Raw genomic sequence first — 13,804 nt, forward strand, 5'->3', positions numbered from 1 at the left:
AAGAAAAGTGAAGTTGGAAAGAAATCAACAAGAGGTAATTTTCTTTTCATGTTAGATTAGTTGTATAAGCTTGGAATGAAGTTAATTTATGATGAAATTTCATAAGAAAATGAAAGAAAACATAGATGGAACCTAAACTAGGGTTTTGGGCAAATGGGAGAAAAATTTGGGTTTTGAACATTAGGGTTTAGAGACCAAAAATGTGAAGAAGTACTAAATGATGTCTTTGACATAGTTTAAGGAAAGAAATGGCCATTTGTGACCTAATTAAGTGTGTTAGAAGTGTTTCAATCAAAGCCAAATTCGGATTAGGTATGAAGCATGACCAAAAGTCAACTTTGAGGGACCAAAAATGAAATTTTACAAGTCCAATTGGTATGGGACCAATTGGGACTTAAAATTGGCACTAAATGACACAATTTTCATTTAGGAAGCATGCCCAAAAAGTGACCAAAACCTAGTGAACAAACTGACTAAACTTGAAAAACTGCAGTATGAATAGTACACATGAACAGTAATCGTGTTTGGGTCATAACTCGAGCTACGCAGGTCAAAATGACCTGAAATTTTACCAGTAGTTATATGAGATATAGACCTAAAACTTTTATGAAGAACACAAACCCAAATTATGCCATTAACCCAATCAAATTATTGAGCAAAGTTGAGTTGCTGAATCTGCAAAACTGCAGAATTGCCATATGAGCAGTAAAGTTTCAATGGCTATAACTCTCTCTAGAAAACTCCAATTTAGGCGATTCTTGAACCGATGGAAACCTAAGACATAGTAGAATATTTCATATGAAGAATGTTTGGCCAAATTATGAACTTAACTCAATCAAATTGCGAAATGAATTTGGGTCACTGAATCTGCCAGAATCTGGGCACCTAAAATTGACTAAATGAACAGTAAATTTTGCAAGGCTATAACTCTCTCTAGAAAACTCCAATTTAGGCGATTCTTAAACCGATGGAAACCTAAGACATAGTAGAATATTTCATATGGAGAATGTTAGGCCAAATTATGAACTTAACTCAATCAAATTGCGAAACGAATTCGGGTCACCGAATCTGCCAGAATCTGGGCACCTAAAATTGACCAAATGAACAGTAAACTTTGCAAGGCTATAATTCTCTCTAGAAAACTCCAATTTAGGCGATTCTTAAACCGATGGAAACCTTAGACATAGTAGAACATTTCATATGAAGAACATTAGACCAAATTATGGACTTAACTTGGTCAAATTGCTGAACGAAGTTGGATTAATAAATCTGCCAGAACAAAATCTGTAGCATAATTAGTGACGTGAACAGTAATGGTGTTTTAGGCATAACATGAGCTACACAACTCCGAATTAGGCGATTCAAAAAGGAAAATAAAGTTAAGACATAAATGAACGATTTTCATGAAGAACACTTCACCAAATTATGATCAAAACTAGGTACAAATTGGGTTCAAAAATTGGGGCACCAAGCTGTCCCAAAACCAAAATTTTCTAAAATTTTCAAAGCTAACTTGGGATGCATTAGACATGCATGTAATGAGTTTTTGGCAGCAATTGAGATATGTATTGAGGTATTCTATTTGTGTATTTTCAGTAGAAAAAGAAGTTGGAACGAACAAGGAGAAGTAGGTAACAAGGAAGGAGAATTATTGAAGGTTTGTGCACAACTAACCTTTTTCTTTGTTTTTGCTTCGTAAATTGATTTGAATGAGTTTATTTGAATGAGTTTGATTTAAATGAGTTTGATTTGAAATGGGTTTATTTTGAATGAGGTATGTTTTTCTCTTGTATTTGAGGAATTTGTGTGTTGCCACCCCTTTTATGGGTTTTATGATGATTTAAATGTGTTATTGTTTTACAAACGTGATTATTGATTTAGAAACTCTTGAAAGTTGTTTTGAAACCACAGTTAGCATGACAGTCCCTTCGGAACTCCCCAGTAGTAACGGCTACTTGGGGTTGATCATTGATATTGATTATGTCTCCCATTAATAACGGTTAGTGGGGTAAGACTACATGAGTACTCATTAGCTAGCTGGCCCTTCCCTCATTAATAACGATTAGTGAGGTTGAGATTGCTTTGTCGTGGTGTACAACACGGCACTGATCATGAAATTTTGTGTCATGGCCTGAACTGTGTGTTAATGTTGGCAACACTAATGCTTTGTGAATTGTGATTTATGAAGTGTGATTTCTCACTTGAAATGTTATTCCAATAAATGGTCTTTATGAACTTAGAACTCTTGTGAAGTTTTCATGCTTAAGAAAAATGTGATTTATTATGCTTTGACAAATTGTGTTTTACCTTAAGTTTTAAAGTTATTAGTTGTGCACCACTGAGTGATATACTCAGCGATAGCTTCTTTATGCTGTCGCAGGTAAGGGAAAGGAGAAGGCTGCCGAGTGAGAGACTTGAAAGCAGCATTTTGGTATTATTTGTGGGTATTTACGTTAGGTATACCCTTGTGATTCCTTTGGATGTATTTTGTACCTATATGTATGGATGTACGGACATTGAGCAGTTTGTATTTAAAAGCATTGCATTGCTATCTCATTTTGAGTTTGTAACTATTTTGTATTTTACTTTGAGACTTATGAAAATGTAACTTTTGTAATATTTAGTCTATCATTATTTCCAATGAATGTTTACATGGAATTTTAACTATTCTCATGCAGTTTTCCGTAAAAGAATTGATAAGATAAAAAGTTATGGTTTGTTTTAAAATCCTTTGTAGCATAACTAATGGGTTATCTGTAGGTGGAGTTTGGTAATTCATTAGGTATGCTACGGGAACATGTCGTGCCCTATAAGGGATAGGATGTGACATGCCAACAGTATAATTCAAAATTACCTGAATTTATCCTGCTAACAAGTTTTCCTTACAGGCATCACCGAATTATGGTCTGTAAAAGAATAAGCATCATTTTTAACATGGCATCCTCGAGTCAGTTGGCAGAAGAAGTTCTTAGACCGGAATAGAATGCTAAACCGTGGTCTGAACCGCCTCATAGTTCAGTGCCCCCACGAAGTGATGTCACCAGGGCACATACCAGCTTGTTACCTCCATTGGACCTAAGCAAAGTTGAGGTCAGAATGATCGGTCTCGAGGGTCTATCTAATGGTTGGAGGTCGCTTCCCGATCACTTCAAGGCATAATTTGAGGAAAAATATGGGAGGATTGCAACCTTGATACGAGTCAAAGTCCAAGTTTCGGCATTAAAGGCTATGTTGTCGAGTTGGAATCCCAAGTATGGGGTGTTCTCCTTCCATGACATCGATACGACCCCCACTATGGAAGAATATCAGGCATTGCTAGAAATTCCTTATGCGGCGCAGAATCAAATCTACCTACACCTTGAGCATAGGCAAACCTGGAAACGGTTCGCACATATGTTGGGGATTCCCCCGGAAGAAGCAAAGGTGAGAGAAACTGTCAAAGGAAACACGCATGGATGGTATTAGACTTATCTCAAAAAGTAGTTGGACCGATACATCCAGGATGAACAATGGAAGCAAGCTTCATTGGCACTAGCTTTGGGGATCTATGGCCTGATCTTATTCCCTGGGCCTCCGAGAATTATAACCTGCAGCGTTGTTGAGATATTCTGGGCAGTAGAGAAACAGAAGATCAACCCAATACCGACAATCCTTGCAGAGACTTTATTGACTCTTACTTACTGCAGACAACAAGGCAAGGGATCCATTAAGTGCTGTCCTCAATTGCTGCACCTCTGGATCATCAGCCACATGTGCCCTATAGAGACAAAGGGGATAACTTGGTATCTTGACCAGCCTCTTGTTGAGAAGATGACCAGATTAGTAATCAGCCCAAAGGATGAGCTACAGTGTCAAGAATGAATTCTAAGCTTCAACAGCCACGACTACTATTGGAAGAAATTATGGACGTCGGGTCAACCCATTTTGTTCAGCACAGGGGGTAATCATTCAGTATCCCTAATCGGAGTGACCAGATACATAAGTTACATTCCATCATTGGTAATGAGACAGTTCGGCTCAACCCAGTCCGCAATCAGTATTGAAGAATACCACCAAGGTCATTTCTATCATGAGCTCGATAATGAAGAAGAATTGAAAATAGCTCGCAAATCCTGGGAAAACGTCACTATGATGGAAAGGTTGCCTAAAGGTCCGAGTGCCACGGGCGATTATCTTAAATGGAGGGCTGGCAGGGATCAAGGACACCTAACTGCCAATCCAACCGAACTCAAAGGTAGCGACCCCCATCGAAACATCCTTTCAGAAGAAGCTAGCACTCGTTTGGCCAACTCTCTACAAAAGGCGGATACTGAAAACTGGCAATTACAAGAATGAATAAAACAGTTGGAGGACCAATAGCAGATCCTCAAAAGAAAAGTAAGAAGGCTCAGGGAAGAGGTAATGACCGAAAAGACAGAGTTTAAGGGGAAAGAAACATGATGGGAAAAGAAAAAGATCTCTCTCCAAGCTACAATGAAAGAGGCGAAAGTCCGGAATAGCAAGCTCCAAGAGAAAGTGGAATACCAAGAGATACTCATGGAAGAGTACAAACAAGAGGGAAAAAAGACAAAGCTTGAACTGAAGGAACAAGCACAGCTTATTAATGATATTCTGAGAGAATGTGCTAAAAAAAGAAAGGAAAAAGAAAGACAAGCCACACTCTATCAAGAGCTAAAAGAAAATGTTGACCAGCTGGAGAGAATGATAGCGCAGGGGAAACAAGAACTCTTGCCCAAATCCGAATATGCCTTGAAAATGTTCGACCCTGCTAGACAAGAAGAAAGGCTTTATGAATATCTCGGGAAATGTCATTACATTATAAAGAATCTCTCTGAGCCTAGGCCAATGTAAAGAATGCCATGTATGAATTATTCGATTAATGGAACAACTTTGGGCCATTGTTTAGCAAAATTATGAATGAATAGTATGACTCCCGTAGGAACCCCCTCGCTAGGGTTATGCGAAAAGTTGAATGCGCCATATAGGCAGGTATCATAGAGGCGCATTCAATCCAGTCATTCACCATCGGACTATCGAACGATGCCATGATAAAATTGATGCAATTATTCTTCTGCAAATTTCATTTTTAGCTCTCACATGCCACCGTATCCTTTGTCCAAACCAGAACCTTTAAATTTTTTTTAACGAAATTCAAAATTCATTAAAAGACCTTTTTTATCCGTCACAGAAATCAGCATTGCTTCAAGCAAAGCAAGCCCGACCAGACACGCGATTCAACCAAGATGAGTGTACTTAACAAGGTCACGAATACGAAGGGTAATGGAAGATCAGGAGTAAGTCCAGAACCTACAAGGACAAGTGTCTGAGTTAAAAGACCAGGTCTCAGAGCTCATGAGACTAATGAGGGAGATGTCCCAAAATAAGCCTGCCTCGGAGCCTAACTTACCACTACCTCCCCCACCTCCTACAACGGTTGATTCTCATCATGCTTCAACCTCTTTTACCTTCCAGCCACCTATCCCGGATCTGACGATCACTGTCAATCCAACCCCCTTAAATAATGACCCACCCTTCCCCTATTACCCGGCTGTCCCAAATGGTGAGCCACACCCTTCAATCCTGATCCCTCCGGTTCATTCAGCTCCTCATTTCCCAACTGGGGGAATATCTCATGTAGTAGGAGGAGAAAATAAGACAAGAGAAAATGAGAAGTTACCTGCTCTAAAAGAGAGATTAAGAGCAATAGAGAGACTGAACATGTATGGTTCAGTTGATGTGGCATCACTGAGATTGGTGCCAGATGTGGTGGTGCCACCTAAGTTCAAAGTCCCGGACTTCGACAAATGTACCGGGAATTCAGATCCCCGCATTCATCTAGCTACTTACATTGCAAAAATGTCTACCCTAATAGAAGATGATAGACTCCTGGTTCACTTTTTTCACGAGAGTCTCTTCGGGGCAGCCCTGAGATGGTGTATTCAGTTGGACAGGAGCAAATTATGCTCCTGGAAAGATTTAGCCGACGCTTTCCTGAAACAATACATGTTCAACTGTGACGTTGCCCCCACAAGGAGAGACCTCCAAAACCTGGTGCAGAGAGAAAGAGAAAGCTTCAAGGAATATGCCCAAAGATGGAGAGAGAAAGCGGCGAAGGTGTATCCTCCGGTTACTGATAATGAGCTCTGCTCCCTGTTCATCGAGACGTTGAAGGCTCCGTATTTCAATCTGATGATTGGAAATACCTCCAATAGCTTCTCGAACATCATTCAAGCTGGTGAGAGAATTAAAGCTAACCTCAGGTTAGGACGGTTGCAGGAGATGATTGAGAATCCTGCGAAGAAGACTACCAGTTTTGGCAAAAAGAATGAAGGTGATGTGCACTCCATCACCCGACAAAATACCCAATCTTCATTCCCACAAAACAGTTTTCGGCTATATCCACCTTCTCATGGCCCAACAATTGCAAACTTCCACCCCCTTTCCCAAACTATCCTCATCCACGCCCACAGTATCCACCACCGAAAACTTACCAGCCCAGACCACCTCAAAATAACCCAAGACCACAAAGAAACCCTGATCCACCTCTTCCCCTCCCACTTAGCGAAATATATCGATACCTCGTCGGCATAAATCAAATAGTGCTGATTCCCCTTGACCCAATTCAGCCACCATACCCCAGGTGGTATGATGCCAGTGCCCGGTGTGAGTATCATGGAGGGGCACAGGGGCACTCAACCGATAATTGCAGGGCACTCAGGGGGAGGGTGCATGCTCTAATCAGAAATGGGTGGTTGAAAATCGAAGGGAATGGCTCCCTTCCCAATGTCACCTCAAACACATTGCCCAATCATAGTATGGGCAATATCGTGAATATGATAGATTCAGAAGGAGAAGGGTCAACCTTGGAGGTAGATCAATTGATTCCTCACTTTGAGGAAATTTTTACAATGGCAGTGAGGGAAGGTTACCTCTACCCTCAAACACCAGAGTCTGAAGATAATGCGGGATGCCCCTATCACGGAGGAGCAACTAACCACGAGCTGCAAAATTGTGGGGAGTTCAAACAAGAGGTCCAGAACTTACTGTCCTTCAAAGTCTTAAGATGCCAAGCAAGGTCGAAAATGGAGGGCGGAGCAAATATAGCTCGATTCGACCAAAATGCCTCCACCTCTAATCACAGAATGACCTTCTCTACCCCAGCATCATCACCACCAGTAACAATCATCTGAACCCCGCCCCAGCTCCTAGTTACAAACACTCGTGCTGTGCCCTGGAACTATGATTTCCAAGTCTTCACCCAAGGAGCATCGAGCAGTACACCGGTTCCTAGCCTTGCCTCACCCTCAGCACCCTCAGCAAATCGGCTTAAACACTACATGTTGAATCATAAGACATGGCTCATCTCCCACATAGATCCCATCAAGTACGTATTTGAAAGTCCTTTCATGCCAGGGAGGATAGCGAAATGGTAAGACATACTCTCTCAATATGACATTGTCTACATGACCCAGAAGGCAGTGAAAGGTAGCGTAATCACTGATCTCCTAGTGGAAAACCCCATCTAAGATTATGAAGCTTTGGATTTTGAGTTCCCTGATGAGCATGTTAACGAAGTAGACGGCGGGGAAAAAGAACCAACTGATGCATGGGAAATGTATTTTGACAGAGCTGTCAATTTGTCTGGTAATGGAATTGGAGCTGTATTGATATCCCCTGACGGGAAACACTTCTCGATAGCTATCAAATTAAGGTTTGACTACACCAATAACGTTGCAGAATACGAAGCCTGTGTGATGGGTTTACAGGCTGCCATCGAAATGAAAGTCAGGAAGTTGGAGGTATATGGAGATTCAGCCTTGATCATTTATCAAGTCAAGGGAGAATGGCAAACCAAGGATCCAAAGTTAATCCCATATCAGAAGTACCTACTGGAATTGATCAAGAAATTTGAAGAAATTTCTTTCACTCACCTCAGTCGGGACAAAAATCAATTCGTGAATGCCTTAGCCACCCTGGCTGTCATGGCTCAAATAGAAGAAGGGCAGACGACTCAGGAATTACAGATAAAAGCAAGGAGTGAGCCGGCGTACTGCTTCATGATCGAGGAACAAACAGATGGTAAACCCTGGTATCATGACATCCAGGTCTGCATCAAAACCAGAGAATTCCCTCCAGGGGCAAGTAGAAACAAAAGAAGAATGATTCAGAGATTAGCTTTGGGATACTTCCCCAGTGGTGAAATTCTGTACAAAAGGAGCTCCACTAGCGAACTGTTGAGATGCGTGGATGCGAAAGAAGCAAGGAGGATCCTTTTCGAGACTCATGTGGGGAATTGTGCAACCCATGCTAATGGGCATATGATGGCCAAGCAAATCATGAGACGAGGATACTTCTGGACTACCATGGAGAAAGATTGCATCGAGTACTTTCGGAAGTGTCATAAATGTCAAATCTATGCAGATCCGATAAATGTCCCGCCTCATCAACTGTTCAACCTCGTCTCACCATGGCCTTTTACAATGTGGGGCATCGATGTGATTGGCCCCATCAACCCTAAGGCATCCAATGGGCATACATTTATCCTGGTAGCTATTGACTACTTTTCCAAATGGGTCGAAGCAACATCATATGCCCACATCACGCAGAACACATTCCTCAAATTCCTCCAAAATAATATCATTTGCTGACACGGCCTCCCCAGCAAAATCATCACTGACAACGCCAAGAATTTGAATAGTCCGAAGATCCAGAGATTATGTGATTAATACAAGATTCGACATTTTAATTCTTCACCATATCGTCCCCAGATGAATGGAGCGGTGGAAGCCGCAAATAAAAATCTCAAGAGAATCATCCGAAAAATGACAGTCACCTATAGAGATTGGCATGATATGCTTCCCTACGCCCTTCACGCATACCGGACCTCCGTAAGGACATCAACTGGGGCAACTCCTTACTCACTGGTTTACGGGATGGAAGTTGTACTGCCTATTGAAGTAGAAATTCCTTCCCTAAGAATTTTGAAAGAATTAGGAATTGATGAGTGGTAATGGATCCAGTCGAGGTTGGACCAATTGAATTTGCTAGATGAGAAAAGGCTAGCGGCAGCGTGTCATGGGCAGTTATACCAGAGAAGAGTGGCTAGGGCATTTAACAAAGGCGTTCGCCCACGCGAATTTGAACCCGGGGACCTAGTCCTGAAGAAGGTACTTCCGAATCAAAATGATGCCCGGGGTAAATGGTCACCAACTTATGAGGGACCCTACGTGGTTAAAAGGGCATTTTCTGGTGGGACCCTGATCTTGACCCACATGGACGGTGAAGAATTTCCAAGACCCGTGAATGCCGACACCATCAAAAGGTACTATGCGTAAAAAAAAAAAAAGGAGAGGTATGGGTGAAAACCCGAAAGGGCGCTCCTAGTAAAATGTGCGAAAGAAGGCGAAAACCCGTAAGGGCGCTTTCTGTAAAATGAGTGAAGGGTGAAAACCCAAAAGGCACCGTAAAAAAAAAAAAAAAAAAAAAGGGGTTTAGGGGGCGAAAACCCAAAAGGGCGCCCTTAGAACCAGAAGACGGAGAATAAGGGAGGGGATACTGGACCAGGAAAGAAAATAAACCACCATGGTATGAATGTTCGTCAATAGAGTACTTGAAACAATGGCAGTTAAGAGACTTCAAAGCTAACTACAAGGAATCTGTGAGATCTATCCTTGTACTCTTTTTCTTCGAAACTGTACCTTCATCTCTCAAACCATAATAAAGCCATAATAAAGTCATCCTTTCACTTTGATCTATTTTCTTCGCACCTTTGCATTTCAATTTATCTTTTTTCTTTATCTTTCTCGTATACTCACACTTTAATACTGTTTTCTGTGCGCTATTAATTTTTTAAGATTTTGTTATAAAATTAGGATTTGGATTTTGATAACCTCGTGTACTTTGCTAAGAGACTTGCAAGGAATGGTCGATAGTAAAAAAAAAAAAAAAAAACTAAGGGTGAAAACCCGGAAGGGCGCTTCTAGTCGAATGGGCGGAAGGGAAAGTGAAAACCAGCAAGGGCGCTTTCTGCAAAATAAGAAGAAAGTCGATAACAGAAAAGGGGCATCCAAGGAAGTGAGTAAGAAAAGGGAAGTTGTAGGTCAAGTCTTGTAACTCGTCCTCCATTAATCGTTTACCCTCGGGATCCTGTTAAGTACACTTCGTCGCGGAAGAACTTCTCGTGTCAGGTTAGGCTTACTTTGTAAGCATTTTAATTTTCTAGCATTTAAATTCCTGCTATCAACCTCTGGTTCCTTGATTTAAGTTGATTTTAATTTTTCAGCATTTAAATTCCTGTTATCAACCTCTGGTTCCTTGATCTAAGTTGATTTTAATTTTTCACATTTAAATTTCTATTATCAACCTCTGGTTCCTTGATCTAAGTTGATTTTAATTTTTCAGCATTTAAATTCCTGCTATCAATCTCTGGTTCCTTGATCTAAGTTGATTTTAATTTTTTGCATTTAAATTTCTGATTCCTTGATCTAAGTTGATTTTAATTTTCTAGCATTTAAATTCCTGCTATCAACCTCTTGTTCCTTGATCTAAGTTGATTTTAATTTTCCAGCATTTAAATTTCTGTTATCAACCTCTGGTTCTTTGATCTAAGTTGATTTTAATTTTTTGCATTTAAATTTCTGTTATCAATCTCTAGTTCCTTGATCTAAGTTGATTTTAATTTTTCAGCATTTAAATTCCTACTATCAACCTCTGCTATCGACTTCTGATTGGCTGCCTGATCCTCTAGCTCCATTACCATTGTGACCTCTTCCCTACTCAAGGCGATGTGCTTTGGAAGTGATGGGCCCAGATGCAGACAGCTACGTGGGAAACCCTCAAAACCATTCGGAATCTTGCTCCTCAGAATAAAGAAGCGATTCTTCCAATTCTTCAGTGAGGAGGGCAGATCAGTAAAGAGCCCGCAATGCGGTTTTGCCTGAAAAAACCAGTACTCATCGTCCTTTTGACGAGTTAGTCTATGTAGCTCAGCGAACACCTTCGCTGTAGGACTGAGTCCCTTAGCTCGACAGAGGCCTCTGAAGGCTACCAGGATTCGCCATGAGTTCGGATGTACTTAGGCTATACATACTTGGTGGAATTTCAGAACTTCCTTGAAGAAGTCATCAAGAGGGAACCGAAGCCCGGCTTTTAATTGCTCTTCGTATATCATGATCATATCATTTTCTTCGAAGAAATGATCGGCTCGGAGATTGCCATGGCATCTGATAAGCTCGTATGAGTAGGTCCGAAGGTTGTATTCTTGGCTAATCGTCTGCAGATCAGTTTCTTGAAGGATTGACGGCAGCTCATTCACGGGAAGGCTTTCTCTCCCTGAGGAATGTGTTCATCTTGAGGGTGCCGCTTGACCACGAGCTGAAACAGAGGTCGTAGGAGGTTCAGATTGCCCGCTGGGTCCGACCACTTCAATTTCATCTGATGACCATGAGACATGAACGGAAGGGGGGCTCGCCGCTCATTTTCAAAGAAAAGAGAAAATTTAACTAAAAGAAAGATCAAAACCCTTACCGGAGTGTGATCGGTGTCGGAAGAACTTGAAAAACGAGAGAATTTTGGAATCGCTCGCGAGATGCTGAAAATGACATAAGGGAGCAACTGGCTGACCCATCCCCTATTTATACCCGTCTGAGCATTTAATGCTCACAGTGTCCCAAGCGGCACATCGGTTAGTGGGATTCGCCAGCTTTTCTGACACGTCGCAAGAACATTCCAGAAACTCCATAAATAAATAAGGGGAGATCGCCTGGTTAAAGATCGGCAGATTAAGGTAGATGTTTAGAATTACCGATCGGCTAAGGGCTATTCAGTTAGGAATCGGATCGGATAAACACATTAGAGATCGAAAAATAACCAATGCAATAATAATAAAATGATAATTGTCAAAATAAGATTTCATTTCCAAAAGGTCAGATTACATCATTTGGGTGATCTCTAGAGATCAGATTACATTAAAGGTCAGATTACATCATTTGGGTGATCTCTAGAGATCGACAGTACATCCTACCTAGTAAAGACCTATGTCAAAGCCTAGTCTCGCGGCTGAATCAAAAGATGTGTTTGATCAGGAAACCAGCCATCGACATCGGATAGATGTACAGCTCAGATGGGGTGACTATGACTCTCATGGTGATAGGAGAGGTCATCGTCAATGTTATCACTCGGAACCGAGCTGCGGTCGAGATGCCCGATGTGGTGAGGAGCCAAGTGAACTTCAAAGGGCAGTCACCAATGTTAAGAGGGAAATTAGCAGTCTTCTCGCACGAAATCAGTTCGCCGATTAGATCGGTCGACCGACTTGAGATTGACACGTTCGATGTTCTTGATCTGGATCGGTGAATTAGTCCGGTTCTCTCACTATCATCAGAGGCGGTTATCGTGATTTTCTTATCACCGGGGTCGTAAATTTTTAGTCGGCGAGCTAAGAGAATAGTCAAAAAAAGGTCAAAAGCAGTCACCATGGCCAGAATGTTAGCAGAGAAATTTGAACAGAAGAAGAGAGAAATGGAAGGAGGAAGGAATGAAATGTGGGAGAAATTCCCCGATTGAGGCATATATATATAGGAGGGGTCTGAGCATTTATTGCTAGCGGAAAATGAAGCGGATGCCTCGGTAACCAAAGGAATAAATGCTTTGACTAAATCAGCCTGGATAGAGGAGAAGATTCTGGAATGGGAGAGATTGGGAAAGGGGCCCGGCATGAGAGATCGGAAAAGGATCGTATTAGAAAGAGCGGAAAGGATGGGAGATCAAAAAGCAAAGAGAGAATAAGACAACTTCCAACGACTGTCGTCATAATCAGAGTCGAGGTAGTTAAAGCATTGCAGACGAGATCAAATCTCCACCGCACGCCTCATTTGCAGAACCGCCCACATTGCTGACAGGTGCCAGGATATGTCATGACAGTCCTATACATCTCGATCTCCACCGTTGATCTTACTTGTAAGGACAAGCCCAGAGCCCTTGGATCAAAGAGAAGACGACAAGACTGGCGCCTTTTATTCCCGGCCTTCAGATCTCCCTTGATAAGAAAATTTTGGGCTGTTGGATTAGAAAAGAGGAAGGACAAATATTCTGAATAGGATCTCAGCCATTCATTTTGATTCTCTTCGATTCTCAGGCATCAGATCTTGTCCTTTAAAATCCAAACCTTCCATCTCCCTCAAAGAAAATCCTAACCCTTCATTGGGAGCACCCGTTCCCTATAAATACCTGTATGAAAAATGTTGAAAGGGGGGGAAGACGAAAAAGGGTGGTGATTATAGTGGAAAGGCTCTGAAACTTGATTCAGTCTTGCTACTCTGTTATTTTTAAGCTTTCAAAATAGAAAAACTCCAGAAACCAGTTTTCTAAAGTATTTCCATTGAAGGAGTGTTGGATACTGAAACTCTTCATTTTCAGTTTGTTCATTACTCTGCGATACCATCTCACAGTTTCAGTTTTGTCTTCATCATCTCTATATCCACTTTTTATTTTCAAAACTCAATCTCCTTTCAACCCGATTACCGTTACTTAGGCCCGACTGCATTTTAACTTAGTATTTCAAGGCAAGCATTAGTCCCCAGACTATTAGCTCGCAGCTCTACTATAGTGGCGACTTCACAGCTAGTTCAATAGATTCAATCCCTCATAGGTAAGCGTTTAGACCGTTGCTTTATCTAGTGCTCGCTTTTTATTTTCTTTGTTTTCATGCTCGTATTCTCGTTAAATTTATGATGTGTTAAAGAGCCCCGCGTAGATAGTTATTCTCTTGAGTTTGCTTTCATTCCATCAGTTCATGTTATTTATT

Source organism: Hevea brasiliensis, chromosome 3 (genome assembly GCF_030052815.1).
Source record: "Hevea brasiliensis isolate MT/VB/25A 57/8 chromosome 3, ASM3005281v1, whole genome shotgun sequence".
NCBI classification, from domain to species: Eukaryota; Viridiplantae; Streptophyta; class Magnoliopsida; order Malpighiales; family Euphorbiaceae; genus Hevea; species Hevea brasiliensis.